The following is an 8,997-nucleotide window of genomic DNA, read 5'->3' on the forward strand; positions in this document are numbered from 1 at the left end:
TTGAATCTTTTACTTAATTTGTTCTTAACATCAGTTAACATTATGTCACAATTTGATGCGATTAAAATATCATCGACCCACAAAACCAAAATCAGTAGTTTATCGTCTTTGTGTTGGGTATATAAACAGAGGTCTACAGCGCATTGTCTAAATTGTTGTTTAATAATATAATCATGGAATCCTGTGTTCCAACACTGAGCACTCTGCTTTAGACCATATAATGACTTGTTAAGTCGCCACACGCTATTTTTATTTTTCATTATAAATCCCTCTGGAGGGGTAATATAACTTTCACAGTCTATTGGGGCATTCAAATAAGCATTTTTACGTCCATTTGATGGATGTTTAGGTCATATTGTGATGCGACTTGCAGTAAAATTCTGATTGTCGTTAGGTTTGTGGTCGGTGAAAATGTAGAAAAGTATTCTTTACCGTAAATCTGAGAGCACCCCTTAGCAACAAATCTTACTTTATACTGTTCTACGCCTGATGCTGTACTGTTTTTTTGTAAAGACCCATCTGGTAGAAATAACATGTTTATCTCTTGGGAGAGGCACTACCGTATAGGTATCATTTTCGGTTAAGGCATCTATTTCTTTTTTCATGGCAATTTTCCATTCATCACAATGTTCTGAATTAATTGCTTCGTTGAAGCTTTTTGGCGCATTTTCCATTGAATAGCAATAGTCGATTTGATAATCCTTTATATTGTCGACCACAAAAAATCGGGTCGTCTTCTATTTCTTTTGGGATATCTTTCGACTTTATCATCATCATCATCATCATCATCATGGACACTCTCGTCTCCGTCATTTTTCTTGTTTTCGTTTGTTCTAATTATTTGAGGTAATATAATTTTATCCTCTTCATATGACGGGTTTTCGTCTGTAAAATTAAACGTGTCTGTGAATTTTACACACCGGATTCTTTTTATTTTATTTTTTTCGGGAAAAAATATTAAATTGGCTGGACTGTTTTTATCGTATCCAAGAAATATACCTCTGTCGGCTTTAATATTCAATTTACTCTTTTTCTCCATATATGCGAAGCAAGTTGAACCAAATATATGCATTCTGCTTAAATTTGTTTTTTTACCGCAGAAAGATTCATATGGAGTTTTAGATAGTGTTTTGTTAAAGCACCTGTTGCGTATATAGGCTGCCGCCATAAGTGCATACGTCCAGAGGTTTTTAGGGAGTTTTGATTCAATGAGTAGGCATCTTGCCATTTCAAAAAGTGTCCGCCACGCACGTTCAGCAGTCCCGTTTTGGTGTGGCGATCTAGGAGGTGATGTTTCATGCCTGATATGATGGTTAATTAGTAAAAGTTCAAAGTCTTTATTGGTGAATTCCGTACCGTTGTCAGAGCGAATACACTTGATTTCACCGTAGGGGGCCATGTCGACTAGATATTTCTTAGTTGCTAGCAGGGCATCAGATTTGTTCTTTAAAAAGTAAACCATTATTAAACCTGAATGGTCATCTACGAAATTCAACACATTTCTATAATGTTCTCTGGCCATCGGTTCTACGGGACCGTTCAAGTCACAATGCACCATTGATAGGATTCTTTTGGCCTTTTTGTCTGGTATCTTGTTTTGATAGTTTGTCATTTTCTCTTGCGTACAGACGTCGCAGTTGAAGGTTTTTGATGTTTGTATTTGCATTCCATCAACTACAGTCGGCAACTTTTTGATATCAGGAATATTGCAGTGTCCAAGAATTTTATGCCATGTCTGTAGATCATGGCAGGCGGTTTTTGATGGGACTACGCTATTTAAATAATATAGTCTTCCATTTTCTTTAATGTCGAATACAGTTCCATTCGGGTATACCAGTTTTGATTTATTGGGGCTAAAGTTTATATTTGCACCTTGTTTTGTGGCAGCTTGTACAGAAAATATATTTTGTTTAAATTTTGGGATTAGAAAAGCGTTTTCTAGAACACAGAAACACAATTCACCTTTATTGTTCTTTAGCGAGATTTTCGCATTGCCTCTTTTCAAAACGATATTATTTACTCGACTCCCGTCAGCTAGTTCTACAAAATGATTTTGTGGCTTAAAGTTGGGATCAAAATTGATAAAATCAGATTCCTTTGTAATCACATGTGCCGTGGCCCCACAATCGACAAGAAAATTATTATTGTTTGTTGAAGCATCAAATGTACACGAAAGTAAAAATGTATATTCGCTAACAGAGCTCTCTATATTTTTAATGTAGTCGTCATTTTGAGTCCTGTATCTACATTGGAAACTCTTGTGATTAGGTCGTCCACAATTATAGCAAATAATTTTTGTACTTTTCTTAGGAAAAAACCTGCTTTTGGCAAAGTTGCGTTTTTTATTCCTGGCATGGGTATAATTCGATTTTGGTGTTTTTATGTGTGTATTTTTAAATTTCATGATATTTGTGGATTTGTTTTTTTCTGTGATCATTTTTTCAGTTTCTTCGTAACTTCTGAGTGCTACCTTGAATTGGCTAAAAGTCATGGGTTTTTCTTTCTGGGTTATCACGGTGGTAAATGGCTTGAAATCACTCGGTAATCCCTTAAGGACCATGGAAATTAACAGACTGTCACTTATAACTTCACGAGACATTTTTAAAGAATTTGCAGTTGTCTCGGCTCTTATAATATAATCAGTAATAGTTTCGGCTTCCATTCGTTTTAGAGAGGTCAGTTCAGTGTATAAAGAAATAATTTTGGGTTTTCCTTTCGATAAATAATGCTCTTTCAATATGTTTAATGCTTTGCAGCCATCATCCAGGGCTTCTCTCATTACCAGTGATAGACTTCGGTCATCTAAACACTGTATTAATTCCGCAAAGACAGTTGCGTTCTTTTCAATGAAGTCGTGGTCGTTTCTGTTCTCAGGTTGTATTTGTAGTACTTTGTGTAGCTTTTGGATTCGTAGATATCTCAGAAATTTAACTTGCCACAATTCGAATTTTGATTCGGATCCATCAAAATTAAGACGCACGCTGGGCCCATAACCTCTAGAAGTGTAAGCCATTTTGAGTTTCAGAACAGTTTCAGATGGTTCGCTGTTACACACAAGTCCTGGGAGGTGACTTGTTTGTAGTAGACAGTTCCACAGAACAAAATATTCTTACCGTGTCGAAACCCGTGAAAAGAACATGTGAAATTGCTCCAGAAAAGGTTTAATATTTATGAAGCAATTCTGGTTTCTGATTGGTTGGTAGCAGAACGTGAATTAATTTGATTCGTCAGTTCTTAGCAGCATCCTTTATAAATAGAATCGTCCGACTGTGTGGGATCATACCCCATTAAATCCCTGTTTTGATGAGATGTGTCTCCTAGCGGCTTCGGCTGCAGGAAGACAGGGTAGTACATGTCAAGGATTCGTCACTTGACACTCAGCCCAACAGGTGAGGGGCCGGGAACCGGCCCAGCACCTGTTGGACCGAGGTACCCGCCTGGGTAATACCTAGGAGGTCCACCCTCCCAGGCCATGCCACCGGGCTTTCCGGTGGGGCAAGTTTATTGCTTGCTGCCTGAGGCGCCCCGACCGGGGAATGCCGACTGGGTTACTCAGGCAATTTCTAAAATTGCAGGAGTGCCCCTTCTTTAGGGGAGCCTGCGGGGTTCCCACTTTCCGGCCTTGTGCCACATTTTGCTGATGTGGGCAGCAAATAAATATCTACCCCATTAAAAACCAAAATATTGCAACACCCCCCCAACACACAGACATAAACGAGACGTTATACAAACCGAACGGTTTGTTTCGCATACATCTAAAGACACTGCAGAAATTAATGTCTGGATGCCACACCTTATTGGTAGATGCTCTTTATACTGTCCACCATAAACAACGTATGTAAATACCTACATTGGAAAATCGGTGGAAAGATGCTGTTTGGTAGATCGTCAAAAGTCTGGGAACACGAACCATCACTAATAACATCAAACGGATAAATGACCGTGTTTTATGACAAAGACATACAGGCGGGCAAATATATAAAAGATAAGGCCATTATATCAGACTTTGTAATGTGGAACAAGCCTGAAAAACTGCGCTCATTATTGATGTCACAGTCCCAAATGACTTTGGCCTTAATAGAGCTGAACAGAAAAAATAACAGGACCTAAAGAATGATTTAAACATGATATGGTCACTTAAAGAAATCAACATTATATCAGCTGTGCTAGGAGCAATTGACCTAAAGAAAAGAAAAGTCTTAAGAAATGTTTGGAAAACATCTCTTGAAGACTAAGCTGGCAGGAAATACAGATAAAAGCCACAAAGGAAACAGCGTCTACTCTTAAGAGCCCTCGGATATAAAGTCAAATCAAAATGAAATCAAATGTTAGCATCAGGTCGGGGCCCCTTGATCTCTTAAAACTAACCAAAGTAAAATAATAAAAAAAGACAGAATATTTTATATATACACTATTTACACCCCCCGCGTTATACAGACACAAAATATAATACTAGTACACTTTTTGTAAAATATATCACTGCGTTTGTCTTGCTGGTCTGCAAGGCTAAAACATTAACTAAAAATGTCTTAATGCTTAGTAACCACAAAGCTTAAATTCCATCAGCGTATTAACTATTTTATTCTCTTTAAAGATATTCTCTTTTATTTCAAATAACTTCATTGATTAACTAATTTAGTATCAAACGCGACGTTAACAGAAAATTCATTATGACACTCTGTGTTTCTTCTAGCATTGCATCTCAGATTACCATTTTTATTCTTGAATTAAAGTTTTAAATAAAATAAAATAAAACATCGTTTCAGTGTTGGTGAATGTCCGAAGATCCCGCGATATAATTGTCAAAAATAAAAATTAAAAGGAAATAAATACCACCATTACATTCTCCGTAAAAATTTACTCGACAAAAGATTTATTTGATTTTGATATAGGTTTAACATAGTGCACGTTTACACACGTAGACCCAACACGTTGTAGCCGAGTACGTCGCAAGGAACATAGGACAAGTAATAACTCGGGTCCCTTTTTTGTAACAACGATATTTATTTCCTCATTCGCAAAGCGTGACTTGTCGTTACGATTGTGATGGCACCCACGTCTCTAACATGATCGTCCTCTCGAACGTCATCTACGTCTCTCATGTGATCGTGCTCTCTAACGTCCTCTCTTTTTATTTTCCTTACCGTGACGTCATTTCGCACACGGCTCGGTATTTGCATATAACTGCAATACGCGATATGTTACATAGGGATTTATTTAAAATTACATCCCGCGACAGATAGACCACAGAGAATATCGGGTCAGTCATTGTGATTATCAGCATTTCGAACTCCGAATGTCAGCATTTTTTTTTAAAGCAATGAATCAAAATGGCTTCCAACTTCGTTATCTCGACAAATTGAATGCTTCTAATGGCGCCTAATGGATGAAGGCGACGACTAAATACACTGCTATCACCTGAAAATGTGCGTCCTAATGAAATTGTCTAATGGCTCGCTGTTCGAATAGGATGGGCAAACTTGTTACAGCTACTCTTGCGAGAATATCGATCAAGCTGCTTTCCTTTTAATACACTTATGTATTTTCATGCCTATGTTATATATGGCAGCGGAAAACTCTATATCGAGTATTGCCATCACCTGTTTATTTAATTCACGTTCGAGCATATCGAACATAGCTTTTCAAGCCCGCCAGACTTCTTACACTTTCTGTCACAGAAATTGTAGACATTCTGCTGATTTGAGCATATCTTACTTTATTTTGATGTTCGAGTGTTCCATTAAATTCTTCTTTACCTCTCAACTCTTTAGTTGGTAAAGAATGAAAGACATTAATTTTCCTCTCATTAATTGGTCAGTTAACTATACATCTTTCTTGTGGTCTTTTGATGTCACCGGATTCAAGAACAAGAATTCAGCTGGTCTGGTGGAATACATAAGTTAGTTCTTTTATTATAGGCGACATCACATCTAAGCTAGTGTGTGGTAAGCATGCCGAGAGGATCTTGTTTCGGCTTCGAATACCATGTTATTTTAATATATAATCAGGGTTTACTTGAAGTACCCTCACACCAGGTTGTCCTGACAAACCCCTGTACAGAGACTCTCGAAGATACTGTCTAGGAACATTCAAGTTTTACCCAACAGATTTCCAAGCTTTATGAACTTTCATATGCCATATACTCATATAATGGTTTGTTTAAAACTCTTACTCAAAATATTTAATACTTATGTAATAGTTTATTTAAAACAAAATCTTCCACTGCTGGCAGTCATAATAAAATAATAAATATTTATTGATTTCAAACCACCAGTAAAACTAAAATCTATTTTTCAACCTATAGGCTACATGTTGCTATCCTTTGAAGAAGATGGTAACCATGTTATTTGTTTCAGACGACTGCGTCTTTTATTTGTAAGACCTGCTTTACGCAGGTATACTTTATCAGGTGATACTAATGGAAATCCTATCTATTTCATTTATCATTTCTGACACCCTTTCCCGAACCGATTTCTTAAGTTTTTTTTTTATGTTCAACACGCTTTCTCTAAAATTCATGCACACCAAGAAAAATGTCCTTTCCAATGTTTATTTAGTTTTTTATTTTAGTTATTTTATTTGCTCACAGATTTTCAGGATCCCATATCTGTTTGCGACAGTCCTTTATATATACGCACAATACTAACAATAATTGTTACATTGGTCACACGACCATTACACTTTCTCGCATACTCACATAAAACCTCTATTTCAATTAGCTAACACTTGAAATAACATAACTGCCGCATTCAAAATGTATATATCTCTTAGTCAGCAACACAAAATTATACACCACGATCCTAATGAAAAAAAAAACTAAAAATTATCGAAGCACACTATGTAAAATATTAAATAATGCTAATTACAACACTATGTAAAATATTAGACACCCTACAATAAATAATGCTAATTACAACACTATGTAAAATATTAGACACCCTACAATAAATAATGCTAATTACAACACTATGTAAAATATTAGACACCCTACAATAAATAATGCTAATTACAACACTATGTAAAATATTAGACACCCTACAATAAATAATGCTAATTACAACACTATGTAAAATATTAGACACCCTACAATAAATAATGCTAATTACAACACTATGTAAAATATTAGACACCCTACAATAAATAATGCTAATTACAACACTAACCAAAGTATTATAAAGTATCTAGCCCTGTAATATACTTTAACAAAGCATTTGCTGTCAAAAAATAATCTTTTAAATTGTTTTCTAATTTAAAAAATCCGCTTGAATCGATCAAAAAATTCGCCTGAATCGATCAAAAAAACTTAGAAGAATGGAAATTAAAATATACGTATTTTACGTACAGAAATTAGACATGACTACTCAATAAACCATTCGAAAAATTGAAAAAAAAAAGAGACTTAGGCAGAAGCATTCCGCGTTGTTTAATAACGTCGTAATGTTGAGACGGTTTATTATAATTAGAATCGGGAATCAGAACTTTTAGGGGTATCGGAATCGGCAAAAATTTGTGTCTATTTCCGATGCCAAAAACGATTCCTGCAATTGTCCTATTTTATTAAATTTGTTTAAAACAAAATCGTTCACTGCTTGTAGTAATAATAGAATAATAAATATTTATTGAACTACCAGTAAAAATAAAATCTATTTTTCAACCTCCAAAGTGTGCTTTTACGGTTGAGAAAATGCATGCACATTAAACATGTGTTTTTATGGTAATCGGGAAAAATAACAATTTTACAGTTAAATATTTATAAAGAATCAGAATCAGGAATTGTGTCGGAATCGGGGATTTATTATGGAATTTGTAATTATATAGGAATCGGGAAAAATATTAGAATGTTCCCATCAGCATAACGTTGGTCTTAATATATTTTCCAACAAATCAATAAAGCATAAATAAAATAAGCAAATTCATGTATTATAATAAAATTTATACACATTTAAGTAATGGAATATTTATACTCAAATGATAGGTATGACCATGAACCAGCGATCCCAATTTGGGAGCTTTATCGTGTATTTCTCTTTAGTAACCATTATTTCAGGGTCCCTCTGACCTGAATTGTTAGTACTTATCAGGTTCCCATATATGTGTTAAATAAAATTTCTCCCCGGGCACATCATTGAAGTAGCTCACTCTGTAACGGTATGCGTTCCTATAGCTATATGGGATGTAACCTACATTAAAGGTGTTTCAAATATAAACGAGTGTAATATTCTTCAAATCGTTATCTTTTGCCATTAATTTTATTGGTTTAATAAGCAACACCCTTGTCCACCATCCACTTCGTAAACTCTAGTTCAATTAACCAACATCTGCAAAACCGTGATTAATTTAAGACAATTTCCAAGCAATAACACTAAAATAATACATTTTTAAAAATGACTGACTGGGATAGCATCCGTACACTTATCTACCCCCGCATTCCATGTGTAAAAAGGATGTGTCCTCCATAGTATCAGACCTAACCGAATGGCTAATTGTAGGCATAGACCGATTCATACCATACAAAAAATTCCAACAAAAACCTAACAGCCAGCCATGGTTCTCCCCAGAATGTGCTGCTGCCATCGCGTACAGAAATCACTTTTTCCATAGCTACCAACGTAATAGATTCACTGAGACTAAAGCTGCCTTTAGGACTGCCAGCAACCACTGTAAAAGAGTAATAAAAAATGCAAGAGAGCTATATGCTGAGTCCGTTAAATCCAAAGTAGCTGTGTAGCGGCTTGGTTCCCACCAGTTTTAGGAAATAGCAAACAGGATTCTGAATAGAAGCGTGCGTTCTATCCCAACTATCATCAATGGACCTGAGGTCATCTTGTCAGCATCAGATAAGGCCAAATTATTTGCTAAGAACTTTTCAGCTAACACTACCCTATGCGACGAAGGCCATCAACTCCCCGTATTTCCTCCTATAACAGACAACATGCTCTGCAACATACAAATATCTGTGCGTGATGTCGCCAAGCTAATCAAGAACCTTGATTTCAG

This window comes from Euprymna scolopes, chromosome 6 (assembly GCF_053919585.1).
Source record: "Euprymna scolopes isolate OS-2025 chromosome 6, ASM5391958v1, whole genome shotgun sequence".
Classification (NCBI taxonomy): Eukaryota; Metazoa; Mollusca; class Cephalopoda; order Sepiida; family Sepiolidae; genus Euprymna; species Euprymna scolopes.